The 14,794-nt window shown below is 41.2% G+C and overlaps 3 pseudogenes across 3 annotated transcripts; 2 read left to right on the top strand and 1 right to left on the bottom strand.

Annotated features, from left to right (window-relative positions):
* Positions 1-330: 330 nt before the first annotated feature.
* AT5G34860 lies at positions 331-2,410 on the top strand (annotated as a pseudogene; the record flags this gene model as incomplete). The annotated part of the gene is made up of 8 exons: positions 331-444; positions 565-925; positions 1,048-1,258; positions 1,348-1,505; positions 1,835-1,912; positions 1,989-2,026; positions 2,102-2,186; positions 2,271-2,410.
* Positions 2,411-5,051: 2,641 nt separating this feature from the next.
* On the top strand, positions 5,052-7,502 carry AT5G34868 (annotated as a pseudogene; the record flags this gene model as incomplete). Its single annotated transcript has 1 exon — positions 5,052-7,502.
* A 1,413-nt stretch (positions 7,503-8,915) lies between these two features.
* Positions 8,916-13,979, bottom strand: AT5G34867 (annotated as a pseudogene; the record flags this gene model as incomplete). The annotated part of the gene is made up of 1 exon: positions 8,916-13,979.
* Between the last annotated feature and the right edge of the window lie 815 nt (positions 13,980-14,794).

Below are 14,794 nucleotides of genomic sequence, written 5' to 3'. Positions count from 1 at the left end.
ATTCGGTAAGTTTTTTAGTCGCGGGCAGAATCTCTTAATCACGGTCGACGACTTCTCACTAGGACGAGTTCTCTTGACCACATACGATTATTTTGCACTTACGATCAGACTTTCCTAGACCACGGGCAAGATTTACTGAATTCGGGCAAGTTTTCTTGGTTTCGGACGAGTTATCGGTCAGACAGCCTTACAGTCTCTCTCGCCTTCAAAAATGAAAATGGGCTGAGAATAGCATCATTTTATAGTCCGCCCAAGGTCGGCCATGTAGCACCGCCCGCTGCCACATGTCTAGACAGTTGCCGCACCCACATGCGACAGGTGTCTCGGGCGATGGCGTGGCGACAGGTGTCTACGGGTGTCATTCCATTGCCCCATCAGCTTCGGCTCCAAGACTCAGCCGAATTCGACTCCAAGGTTGGTGACTTGAGTCGCATGGCACCGCAAGTGAGGTGTCCACACATGTCGGTTCCGCGGCCAGCGTGGCAAACTTCGCCCGCGGCATGCCAAACTTTTCCCATCTTTGCCCATTCGTGCCCATTCTTGCCCATGTTTGCCCTTTGACAGTTTAGCATTTTTTGGGCACATGCGGTCCATTGGCCATGCATTCGAGCAACTTTTTCTCATTCGGTCCTTTGCCGTACCCGATGCCCTTATGCGGGTCACTATAGGGTCATTGCTCGGATGTTCAGAGAAGAAGCAAGAAGGCGCCCTTCTTTGTGGTGGACTGACATCGAAGATGAGATAATGATGAGGTACACAATCTCTGTCTCTAAGTGGATATGCCAGAAAGCAAGCAGGATGGCTTTAAATTTGGTGATAGAAACGCAGAAACAACAATTTGCAAAGCTATACAATTATGAGGCTGAACTGCACATATCTAATGAGCGTATCCACATAGACATCATGACCATTCCCAAAGCTGATAGTAAGCAGCAATTTGACAAGTTTTATATATGTTTTAATGCGTTAAGAACAACTTGGAAAAATTGCTTTTGGCCTAGATGGGTTCATTTTTGAAATGGAAATTGAAGGGTGAGATTCTAGCAGCTGTGGGGAGGGATGTAGATAATATAATCTACCTTATAGCTTGGGCTGTAGTTAGAGTGGAGGATAATGAGTCATGGGCTTGGTTTGTGGACCATCTCAAGAAGGGTTTGGGTTTAGCTTTAGGTGGAGATTTGACAGTGATTTCAGATAAGCAAAAAGGATTGCTCAATGCAGTTAAAGACATGTTTCCTCAAGCTCAAGTTGTGAGGATGTTAGCAACAACTTATGTGAGAGTTTCAACAGAACAATCAGAGAAGCGAGGAAGAAACCTGTGATAAATATGCTTGAAGATGTAAGAAGACAAGCAATAAAGCGTCTTTCCAAGAGACGGGATAAGACTGCTACATGCAAGACAAAGTTTCCACCTCATATAATGGAGATACTAGAAGCAAACTGCAAGTCAGCCAAATTCGGTTATGTCCTCAAAAGTAGTGAGCACGTTTATGAGGTGTTGGAAGGTATTGGAAGCTTTAGAGTTAACATCCTCCACATGACTTGTGCTTGCAACAAATGGAATCTCACATGAATACCTTGTCCACATGCAATCTTTGTCATCAATGAACATAACCGAGATCCAAGCATAAGTTTTAATCAACTCGCCTCTCATTGAGTTGTAAATATGCTTGCTGATATACTTTGTTCTTCTATGCAGCTATGTTGATAGCCGCTTTCTGACAACTGTCTGGCAATCCAACTACAAGAAAAACATAGAACCATTGAATGGAAAAATGTTGTGGAAGAAGACAGGAAAAGGAACAATTCAAGTGCCTGATAAAAGGAAGAAGAGGGCGTCCTAAGAACTTTGCTAGGATACTTGAACCAGGTGAATCAACGACTTATCTGACAAAGGAATCAAGAGAAGGAGGTACTGTGACTTGTACTAACTGCAAGTAATCAGGACATAATAAAGGAACCTGCAAAAATGCCACAGTATAAGTCAGCTCCTCCACGCAAAAGAGGGAGACCAAGGAAGAGTAAGGTAATTACTCTAGAATTTTCCCTATAATTTGTCTACTCTTAGCTATGTTTGATTTGCGTTGTTGACTTGTCATAGGATAATGATGATCCATGGAGCATACACAATGCACCAAGGAGGTGGCAGCAAGCTCAAAGTCAGTCCACACCAACTTGTTCTCAAAGTCAGTCCACTCAAATTTTGCAACATTCAAGTGCTCCAACAGCTAATCAAAAGGGAACATGACGTGCTCGAAGGCGTCCTCTAGGAACCAAAAATGGTGAAGGCAAAGATCCTTCTAAAGCTCGTGGCAAGGGTCGTGGCAAAGGCAAAGAGGAAGCACCCAAGCAGACTGTTTTCATGATGTCTCCATGGACTAACAAAGTGTTTGATGTTTTTGCAGCCTGACAAGAACTAGGATTTAAGATTATGTCTTTTAAGAATGCTTATTTTATGTAGGATGTTGTTTAATTATCTATATAGGATGGTTGGATCTTTGTATGTTTTGGTGAGATCCTAAACTTAAAGGTTCTTTTGGCTAAATGGAATGACTTTTAAGCAATTTTAAGCTTCAATACCATTACTTCAAACAAGAGTTACATTTGATTACTAAGCAATTTTAAGCTTCCATTCCATACAAACAAGAGTTACATAACTAACATACCACAATACAAGAAACAAAACATTGCAAGACAACACTAACAACAACCAAACACTACTTCCCCATCGCAAGTATCATCCCAATTACAACAATGAAGCCTCCCCATGACAACACAATAAACTAACGAAGCAGTTTTTCCTTCTCATTAGCAACCACAACATCGTTTTCGAGCTTCTCCTTCTCTTGCTCGTTAGGCAATAACACACGGTTCATTGTTGTTGAAGCACTTAAATCTTGGCTACTCTTGGCGCTTAGAGATTCTTTAAGTGTCTAAAGTTCCTCCTTCTGCTGCCGATTCTCATCCCTTGCTTTGAATAAGCTCACCTTCTGCAAACCATATGGCTTCTCAACATCTGCCCAATTGAAGAAGCCATGAACACTACACTTGAAAAATCTTCTTCCAGGATTTTCGTTAGTTCAAGCTTTCACAACCGTCGTAGCCCTACCACAGTTGCAAAGAGGACCCCAGTTCCTGCTCACCAAATTTGCATCTGACCCAGAGTTATGGCTCACCATCATTGAATTTTTAAGGTTTCAAAGAAGGAAATGAAATTAGGGTTCAATGGGTTCAACAATTCTAGATTTAAAGGAAGAAAGGAATGAGGGTAGTGTAATCTTTTAATTAGTCTAATTAACCACGCTTTGTTAACCATCGGAACCGGTTTAACGGTTCCATCAGAGAAATTAACGTCTATCAAACACCATGTTCATTATTACCATTCAAAAATAGATCAGGTTATTTGCTAACAACAATTTATTATATTGGGTATTTTATTACCAATTCAAAACATATGGATATTAAAGTTTCAAATTAAAATTAGTTTGGTTTTTTTTTGGGATTTTTCCCAAATAATATATTATAACTGTGTAATTAAATTGTGGATATGTTCGGATACCCGTTCGGATATCGGGTCGGATCGAGTTCGGGTTCGGTTTTTCAGGTTTGGAAGTGTAGAACCTATTTGGGTATTTTGAGATTTTGGATTTGAATTTGAATCGGGTTTTTCGGATAGGGTGCTTGGATTCAGATATTATGCCGCCCTAGCCACAAATAAGATCAAATTTGTGGTGACAGATGGTGTGAATGGATGGCGGGGCAGTTGCGATAATTGGCCAAACGGGTGGTGTGGGCGGGTAATAAGCAACCATCTAGCTGAGCGGGATAGTTTGCGAGTCCAACGAATCCATTGGCAGGTCGATCGCCTTAGTGGGTGGCGGAGTTTTTGGTCGGCCGAATCCATTGAATGCAACTTTCCTATCCATTCACGGGCTTGCCAAGGGTGGCCGAGTTTTGGCCGGCCAAATTTTGGATCGACTGGGCCGGCACGCAGTAGGTTGTCCGGGTCGGCGGGCTTGCTCCAGGCTGCCAGGTGGGCCAGGTCCCGCCAAAGATTGGCACAACCAGACAGGCTTCTTCAGGCGGCGCTAGTCACTCAGACGAGTGTCCGGGCTAGGTGTCATCATGACTAGTGACGGGTCTAGGTGAATGTAACGCCCCCGAGACGCTTATGATCGGAAAAGTCACGGGAGCCCCGAAAATGCCATATTGAGAATGATCATCAACATCCAACCGAGGTTCGGGAACTAATCCCAACCCGTGGCCGGCGTATTGACGACCACTCTCCAAATTAAAACATCATTTAGGCTTGCCAGCCCTTATAATATTTAAGTGTTGTGCCGACTCGGACTAAGTCATTATTAGTCCTTACTCGTAAATTTGTACAAGAAACCCGATTTATTTCACAAGTATAAATATTACACAACATGTTACCAAACATTTATAAGTTTTATGGCCAAGGCTTAGTGCCAAAAGCATGGTACATAATAGAAACATACTTGTTTTACAAAAGGCACAAAACTATTCCGGGTTTCCTATTGTCCACCACGCCCTCTATTTCTTACTAAGGGTTTCCTGCAAAACAAGTAGAATCATGAGTAATCTAAGATTACTCAGTGAGCTCGGGATTCCCTGCAACTAGTGATGTTAAAATGGGTTTCACTGCCCATTTAATTAAATGGGTATGTTGTTAAATAAATAGCCCATTTAGACCCATTTATAAAAAATTGTTTTAATTGGTTAAATGGGTTAACCCAGTTAAGCCCACTTATTAAATGGGTTTTCTCTTAAATAAATGGATAGCCCATTTATTTCTAACCTAAAGAACAATTTGCAGAGACACAGTAAACAATTTGTTGCGTCGCTAATCGAATCAATTTGCTGAGATCTTGCTGAGAAAAAAACTCTCTCTCCAATTCACTCAGGTAAAGGAACAAGACCCATCTTTCTTCTTCCATCAATTTTGTTCCAGACCCAATTTTGTTCCAAACTGGGAAGTGACGTTTTGTTTTATTAATGAGTAGTTGAGTACCACCAATTCTTCTTCCATCGTTTTACCTTTTTTCTTAATTAGTGAAGTTTTGTTTTGGACTTTTGGGCTACGTGAGGCTTTCTTATTAGTACTTCTCAAATGATTGGTCGTATTTAGCATGATTTTATTAGTATTTCTTATATTTCAAACTCAAAATGTTCTTTATTGGTTTTGTTTATTTGGTTTCTTGATAGAAACAGGTTTGTTGTGTTTAAGTGTTTTATATGAATTGAAAACTAAAGTAAAGTGGTTTCTTGATAGAAACAGGTTCGTGTTTTTTGAGTCTTGAGTCTTAGTTTTGTAAACTAACGTTAGTGCTTTTGTTTCTCTTTTTTTCAGAATGGATTTAGAGTCTCTACAAACAATTGCATTTCTCAATGCACAAAATGACTTAATAGACATGAATGAGGAAGATGCAGAAGTGCAAGCACCGGAGCAAAGTGAAACACAAATTCAGCCGACTCAAACTCAACAAACTCCACGTAAGAGACGCAAAACTTCAAATGTTTGGGATGATTTCATTTCAGTAGGGTTAGAGAGTGATGAAAAAGAAAGAGCTAAGTGCATACATTGTGGTACAAAGTTGGTGATAGGTACTAGTAGTAGACCACATGGAAATTATGGAACAAATCACTTAAGTCGCCATTTAGAGAAGTGTCCTAAGATGCCTAAGAAGATAGATAGGCCGGTATATGATCAGAAGATAGATCGTGAGATGGTTAGTGAAGTCATTATCTATCATGATTTACCGTTTCGATACGTAGAATATGAGAAAGTCCGAGCGAGAGACAAATATTTAAATCCGGATTATCAGCCTATTTGTAGGCAAACTGCTGCTGCTGATGTTTTTGTGAGATATGAAGTAGAAAAAGAAAAGTTAAAAGAGCTTTTTGCAAAGCATCGTGGTAGAGTTTCTTTTACTTCGGACTTGTGGTCAGCTAAGGCTAGTATGACGAGTTATATTTGTGTAACTGGGCATTTTATCGATGAAGGTTGGCATTTACACAGTTATATTCTAGATTTTTGTGAGTTGAAGTCTCCGCACACTGGTGAACATATTGCTAATAGGATTCTTGATTGTTTAAAGGAATGGGGACTAGAAAAAAGGTACTTTCTATGACTCTAGACAATGCTACCAATAATAATAGTATGGTGAAAATCCTCAAGGGTCAGCTTCAGATGATTAGTGGCAGTGGTTTGTTATGTGATGGGAAATTTCTGCACATTAGATATTGTGCTCATATTCTTAACATCATTGTCAAGAAAGGTTTAGAGTTAGCTAAGGATGTTTTACACAACATTCGAGAAAGTGTTTTATATGTTAAAGCATCTCCACAGAGGAAAGAGGCATTTGCAGCCTGTGTAGAGAGAGTGGGAATAAGGAGTGGGGCAGGGTTATCTCTTGATGTTCCAACCAGATGGAACTCTACATATGAAATGCTCGCTAGAGCATTGAAGTTTAGAAAAGCATTTGATAGCATGAAGGCTTTTGACACCAATTATAAGTCTTTACCATCAGATGATGAGTGGGATCATGGTGAAAAGATTTGTGACTTGTTGAAGCCATTTAGTGTAATCACTACTTATATTTCAGGTTCCAAATATCCGACATCGAATGTATACTTCACCCAAGTATGGAGGATTGAATTACTATTGAAGAAGTACGTCACTTGTGATGATGAGGATATAAAGCAAATGGCTATGGAAATGAAAATCAAGTTTGCTAAGTATTGGAAGGATTACAGTCTTATTTTAGCTATTGGAGCAGTTTTAGATCCAAGACTTAAAGTAAAGATGCTCGAAGTAGCTTATCAGAAAGTAGATCCCACTACTTCTGCGTTGAAGATTAAAGAACTTGAGAAGAATTTGGAAATGATTTTTAAAGCTTATCAGACGAGTTCTCCAGGTGTTTCAGGGACAACAAATCCACATGACTTACTTAGTGAATCTCCACTTGAGGATGATTTCGATAATGTAAGTATCTTCATATACAAAGTTAAAATTCCATATTAGAAATCCATATTGTTAACTGATGTAAATCTTTGTAATACAGGATCTCTTTGAGTTGGAAAGAAGCATTGAAGCTGGTGTGAACAACACAAAGAGTCACTTGGATATCTATTTGGCTGAGCCAAGACTAGAGTGGAAAGCTTTTCCAAATTTAGATGTTTTGAGGTATTGGAAAGACAACCAACATCGCCTTGGGGATTTAGCTTTAATGGCACTTGATATTCTCAGTATTCCAATTACCACAGTATCTTCGGAATCAGCATTTAGCATTGGAAGTAGAGTCTTGACACCATATAGGAATCGTTTACTTCCACAAAACGTTCGGGCTTTGCTATGTACACGTAACTGGTTACGTGGTTTCGCAGAATATGAAGGTAATAATTTAAGATTTACAGAAACTACTTTATAATTAAGTGATTGTTATCACTAATTTTTATGTTGAATTGTAGGTACAGTTGAAGATAATGACGACACTACGCTATGAAAATGCTCTTGAAGATTTATGGATCACTCATCATTTGCTCTTATTTTTTTGTTTTGTTCAATGTTATTGAAATCTATGTTTTAATGGATTATAAATATTTCAGATTTAGCTAATGTTTATGGGCTATTGTTATTTATCTATCAAGTTTATGAATGAATTAATAAAAGACAATATCTCACTTAATAGGTTTAAATGGGTCCATATGGGTTTACTAAATTTAAATGGGTAAGGTTAAATGGGGTTCAAATATAAATGGGTTTATATGGGTTTGAAGTTAAATGGGGTGGGTTTAAATGGGGTGGGTTTAATTGGGGTGGGTTAGCCCATATTAACATGACTACCTGCAACACACATTAGTTTACCCCAACCCAAATACCCAACATGAAACACGCAACAGAGAATGGCAACAAAATGTAGCTTGCTGAAGCAACTACAAAACATGCAAATGCATTAAGACTCCTGTTTTATTAAGTTTTAAAGGGCCCGATATGCTGCCTTCAAACTCAACACCAAACACACACACTCCCGTGATCTCCCGTGCTACAACCACAAAGGTATGCAACCGGAGCATCACTACCAAATGCTACACCGTCGTGTAGACACTCAGCCACGGTAGCTAGCCTCGTCTCTCCGAGTTCTTCGCACTTCATGGCATCAAGTAACATCGTTACAAGACCCCCACGATAGCACGGTTCACTAAGAAGGTCAGCCATATCACGATCTTGGCACGTTTATGGTCTTTGCCTCCTACCACAAGCACCACGTACCAAGACCCCAAAGTTTAAGATATTATGAAACATATGGTTAAATCAAACTCATAGAATCATCAATACCTCAACACAACCTCTCAACCATAAACAATAGCATAAGAATCTAAAGATCACATATGCAATCCAATATAACCATTCACAAGATTCATATAACTCACGAAATCAATCAAGGATGCATGAGAATATGATTATGAAACTTAAACCATTATCCAGAACTCACTCAGTAACCAACAAAATGCGTGCAATGATTCGGGCAGAGTTTTCAGCTTCGAGACCCGTGATGACACGCTCGTTGCTCTAGCGGATGAGCGACACGTGGCCACCCAAACTTCGGCTCCACGCAACTAAAATTCGGCTCCAAGAAACTTTGCTTGGGCCCCAAGTCAGTCGAGCCACGCGTCCTTGGCGCGGTCAACGGTCGGTCAACGCCCGACGGGAGAATTTCGCCCGCGGCACGACCGTTCTTGCCCAAACTTGCCCATTCATGCCCAAACTTGCCCATTATTGCACAAACTTGCCTATCTTTGTCCCTTGATAGTCTATTGTGTTTTGGGCACTTAAGGTTAATTGTCCAAGCATTCGGGCAACTTTCCAAAATTCAGACTCTCGCCCGTGGCCGATGTCCTTACGCGGGTCACTACATTCTCCCCCCCTTAATAGAATTCGTCCCGAATTCCAGAAGGATTAGACAGTCCGGCTACATCCTCTACGTTTCCTGGTTCGAAAAACTGTGGATATTTTGTCCTGAACTTTTCCTCATCTTCCCAAGTAATAACCTTACGATTTTGCCTTCCCCAGGAAACTTGAATTGGCGGAATTCTTCTATTGTTTATCTCCTGCATTCGTTTTTCAGCAATACCAAGAGGTCTTTCAGGATAGGTGAGATTCGTTCTCAACTCTTGTATCGGCTCGGGTATGATAGCATTAGGATCCGGAACGTGCTTCCTTAGTTTGCATTTCTTCTGGCATATACAAACGATAGGCTACTTCCCCAATTCTCTTCTCAATTTTGCATGGACCAATAAATCTTACCGCGAGCTTTCCAACTTTTACAAAGCGATCTTTCCCTTTCAACGCGGTTACCTTGAGATAAACCATGTTGCCTTCTTGGAATTCCATGTTACGCCTCTTTCGGTCAGCATACTTTTTCTGTCGATCTTGAGCTTTCTTCATATTATCTCGGATAAACTGAATTTTCTCCGTAGTCTCATCGATTAACCAATTACTAAAACTCGTACTCTCTCCTACTTCCGTCCAACAAAGAGGAGTTCGACATGGCCTTCCATACATTGCTTGAAATGGCGACATACCGATGCTTGAGTGATAGCTGTTATTGTAAGAAAACTCAACCAAAGACATGTAGTCTTCCCAATCACCAGCCCATTCTAGTGCACATAGCCGAATCATATCTTCTTTGGTTCGGATGGTCTTTTCAGTTTGCCCGTCAGTTTCTGGATGAAATGTCGTGCTCATGTGAACGTCAGTTCCTAAAGCACGCTGGAGGTCTTGCCAAAATATAGATGAGAACTTAGGACCTCGATCGGACACTATATTAGCAAGTGACCCCATGGAGTCTTAAGATTTCATCGATATACTTTTCTACCAAGATAGGTGACTGATCCGTGCTTTTCATTGATACCAAATGAGCCATCTTGGTCAAGCGATCTACTACTACCCATATAGCATCATTGCTACGTCATGGTCTTGTTGGTAATCCAGTGATGAAATCCATCGAGATTGACTCCCAGTTCTATGCAGGAATTGGTAGGTTACGCAATAAACCTGCTGGTACTTGATGTTCCACCTTAACTCTTTGGCATGAATCACATTGGCTTACCCATTTTGCCACTGATCTCTTCATCCTAGGCCAATGGTAATACTTCCTTATATCCTTGTACATTTTTGTACTTCTCGGATGAATGCTCAACAAAGAAGTATGTGCCACTTTCAAAATTTTTTGTCGTAATCCTTACGGTCAGGCACAGTAATTCTCCCATTAAGTAATAAGGTGCCATCATCAGCCAGATGGTAGCCACTAGCATTTGGTCCATCTAATGTTTTTAATTCCTCCACGATATTCTACAACTTTTCATCTTGTGCCGGTTCTTCTTGGATTCAGTTAAGTAGGTTTGTTTGAGTCACAGTTTGTAAACCCAAGGGCTCACTAGATTCACCCTCTAGAGCTAACAAAGTCACTTTCTTTAACTTATCAGTTAACGACTCTAGATCATTTCCAACATCCACTTCCATTTTCCGGCGACTTAAGGCGTCTGCCACCACATTAGCTTTTCCCGGGTGATATTGAATCTTCAAATCATAGTCGGCGATTAACTCCATCCATCTTCGTTGTCGTAGTTTCAGATCTGGCTGCGTAAATAAGTATTTAAAACTTTGGTGATCCGTAAATACTCGTACCGTCTCCCCGTACAAGTATGATCTCCATGCCTTCAACGTGAATATTACAGCGGCCATTTCTAAATCGTGAGTGGGATAATTCTCCTCATGACGTCTTAATTACCGTGATGCATAGGCAATCACCTTTCCTTCTTGCATAAGGACACATCCCAAGCCAACTCTCGAGGCATCCGTGTAGATATCATATGGTTTATTTGGCTCCGGCAAAGCTACAATTGGAACGGTTGTTAATGCGTTCTTCAACTTAACAAAGGCTTCCTCAACATCCTTATTCCATATGAAAGGTACACCTTTACCAGTAAGTCGGGTCAAAGGCTTAGTAATTGATGAAAATCCCTTGACGAACTTACGGTAATAGCCTGCCAATCCTAAGAAGCTTCGTACTCCTGTAATGGATGTAGGTTGCGACCATTGCTGTATTACGGCAATCTTTTCAGGATCCGCCGTAACTCCTTGTCCTGAAATTTTGGGGCCAAGAAATCCAATTTCTCGTTGCCAGAACTTACAATTGCTAAACTTAGCGAACAAACGTTGTTCTCTAAGTCTGTCCAACACTTTCCACAGATGTTCACGATGCTCTTCTGCACTCCGTGAATATACCAAGATATCATCGATAAATATGATAACGAAGCTATCCAAATAATCATGGAATACCTCGTTCATAAGTCTCATGAAGGCTGCGGGCGCATTTGTAAGTCCAAATGGCATGACTACAAATTCATATTGCCCATACCTTGTTTGAAAGGCAGTCTTCATTACATACAGCTCTGAGATTGAAATTTGATGGTACCCAGAGGACAGATCAATTTTTGAGAACCAACATGCTCTCCTCAACTGATCCAATAGCTCATCAACTCTTGGAAATGGGTACTTATCCTTAATGGTCATGTTGTTAAGACCTCGGTAGTCAATACATAACCGCATACTTCCATCTTTCTTCTTAACAAACAATACTGGAGCTCCCCCTGGACGAATAAATCCCTTTTCAAGTAGATCCTCCAATTGTTTCTTAAGTTCTACAAGCTCGGCTGGCGCCATCCTATATGGTGCCCTTACAATTGTAATCGCCCGAGGTTCAAGATTAATGGGAAACGGATGATTCCTCGGTGGAGGTAATCCTTCCAAGGGCTTGAACACTTCTTCAAATTCGTTCACCGCCGGGATCTCTTCAATCTTTGAGTCATTTTCAACTTCTCCACCAAAGGCGGTTAAAGTGACAAGGTAGAGTTCTCCTCCTCTTAGCAAGTTCTCGACCTTCAGTGCTGACACGAACAAAGCAATCTTACTTGGATTGATTCCACGGTAAGTGAGTTGTGGTCGATTCCTCCGTTCGAACACTACTCTGCTCCGCCCGCAATCCAAATGGGCATGGTATCTTGATAACCAATCCATTCCAAGGATAACTTCGAACCTTTCCATTGGCATTACCAAAAGGTTTGCCGGTAGGATCGTATCCTGGATAACTTTTGGGACTCCTAATAACACAATTCGGGTCTGCAGGGGTGGCTGGTTTCCCGCGGTATGTACCAAAACTTTCACTTCTCTTTTCTCATACCCATGGCCAAACTTATCGGCCACGTCAGAACTAACAAAACTATTTATCGCTCCCGAATCGAATAATACATGTGTGGGGTTACCACCAACAAGTAATGTCCCTAATGCATATGAAAATGATATATGCAATATTTAAACTAGTAAACTACGCACACAACAATCAATCACTCAAACATACATAAACAAATAAAGTAAGAACCCATACTAACCTGTTATGGGACCTTTTGCGGGTCTTGAAGGTTTGGTAGGTTCTACATCTAAGGCATAAACATTTGCTGGAGTGGCTTGCTTCTTTACCGGTGGTCCCTTAGCTTTCTGAACTGGCGGTGGGTGATTAAGCATTTGGTTATACTGCCTTATTTGCCTGTTCGGGCATGCGTTACCATAATGCCCTAGGTCTCCACAAATGAAACAAGCTCCGACTCAGTTACCCTTTAGTCCCCCTTGCTTATTCGGGCATGCATTCGACACATGTCCCGACTCCCCATAAGTATAACAAGTAACAAATGCCAGATTTGGCACTTTAGTCTGTACGACCGTTGAGCAATCTCGTGCAAAATGTCCCGACTTTCCGCACATATAACCGGCTCTTGGATCGTAAGTGGTCATTACCTGCCATTTCTGGCCATTTCCGACTTTCCGCAAAATGTCCCGACTTCAACATTCACGGCCATTTCCGTCAATTCACTCACATTGGTATAAGTAACAGCCTGAAGGCGTCCCCAAAGTTTAGGCCTTAAACCTCTTAGGAACCTTCGTACCATCATAGCTTCAGCATCCTTTCCGTTGTACAAATATCTCCCAAGTCTTGTAAAAATTTGCTCGTATGCCAAGACACTCTTTTGCCCTTGGTCCAAACTCATAAACTGCAGCTCCAGACAATCACGTGCCTCCGGTGGAAATTACTTAGACTCAAACTCCTTCTTAAACATTTCCCATGTGATAGGCTGGTCGCGATATCGTGAAACAACGCTATCCCACCAAGCTCGACCATCCTCATCTAAAACGTTTACCGCTATCTGGCCCTTAAAGTCTTCCACGCACCTTGTAGTTTCAAAATTCATTTCCAGGTTCCTCAACCACTTATATGCTAAGACAGTATTCTACTCTCCTTTAATCTTCCGAACACCTAGATCGTTCATCATCATAACCAGCTTTAAGAACTTAGTCGAAGGAGATTCGGCACGCTGGCTTTCCTGCATCTATTGTTGGTGTTGCTGTTGTTGAATCATGTGAGTCAACAAGGTCTGAATCATCCCCAACGTATGTTGAATCTCCGGCACATTTTGAACATTACGGCCTTCCCCATTTCCTTTATTAACTTCCCTTGGTAGTGACGGATTTGGGTGTACGGTAGGTTGATTCACAGGAACATGTGGTCTCGTCCCGGAGTGTGACCCTTCGGATGTGCTATAGTGCACAGTCTTTGGTAAGGAGTATTCTGGTGTGGTTCCGGGGACATCCCTATCAGGCGCTCCAAACATATTTGGATAATTGTATCCCTCATCTCCTTCTCCTCCAACATACGGTACCAGTCTCCCAGACCGAAATGATGACTCCAGTTTTCATAAACTGGTGAGAAATTTATCGTCTCACTCCTCTCTGTTCTTTGACCAGACATCTGCATCCATTCAACCAAGGTAAACTTAATTCATCTACCTAATAATGGTGAACAGACCGGATTATCCTAAATGCCTTTTGCGACTCATTTACTCGGTAAAACATTTTGAAAAAATACGAGTCCTGCTAGCATCATTAACCATGCTCTGATACCACAAATTGTAACGCCCCCGAGATGCTCTATGACCAGACTAGTCACTGGCGCCCCGAAAACGCCACATTCAGAATGATCATCAACATCCAACCGCGGTTCGGGAACCAATCCCAACCCTTGGCCAGCGTATTGACGACCACTCTCCCACTTAAAACATCGTTTAGGCTTGCCAACCCTTACGATATTTAATGTTTGTGCCGACTCGGACTAAGTCATGTTCAGTTATTACTCGTAAATTTGTACAAGAAACCCGATTTATTTCATAAGTATAAATATTACACAACATGTTACCAAACATTTATAAGTTTTATGGCCAAGGCTTAGTGCCAAAAGCATGGTACATAATAGAAACATACTTGTTTTACAAAAGGCACAAAACTACTCCGGGTTTCCTATTGTCCACCACGCCCTCTATTTCCTACTAAGGGTTTCCTGCAAAACAAGTAGAATCATGAGTAATCTAAGATTACTCAGTGAGCTCGCGATTCCCTACAATAGACATTAGTTTACCCCAACCCAAATACCCAACATGAAACACGCAACAGAGAATGGCAACGAAAGGTAGCTTGCCGAAGCAACTACAAAACATGCAAATGCATTAAGACTCTAGTTTTATTAAGTTTTAAAGGGCCCGATATGCTGCCTTCAAACCCAACACCAAACACACACACTCCAAAGGTATGCAACCGGAGCATCACAACAAAATGCTACACCGTCGTGTAGACACTCGGCCAGGGTAGCTAGCCCCGTGTCTC

This window comes from Arabidopsis thaliana, chromosome 5 (assembly GCF_000001735.4).
Source record: "Arabidopsis thaliana chromosome 5, partial sequence".
NCBI classification, from domain to species: Eukaryota; Viridiplantae; Streptophyta; class Magnoliopsida; order Brassicales; family Brassicaceae; genus Arabidopsis; species Arabidopsis thaliana.
This window is presented reverse-complemented; position numbering and strand designations above follow the sequence as displayed.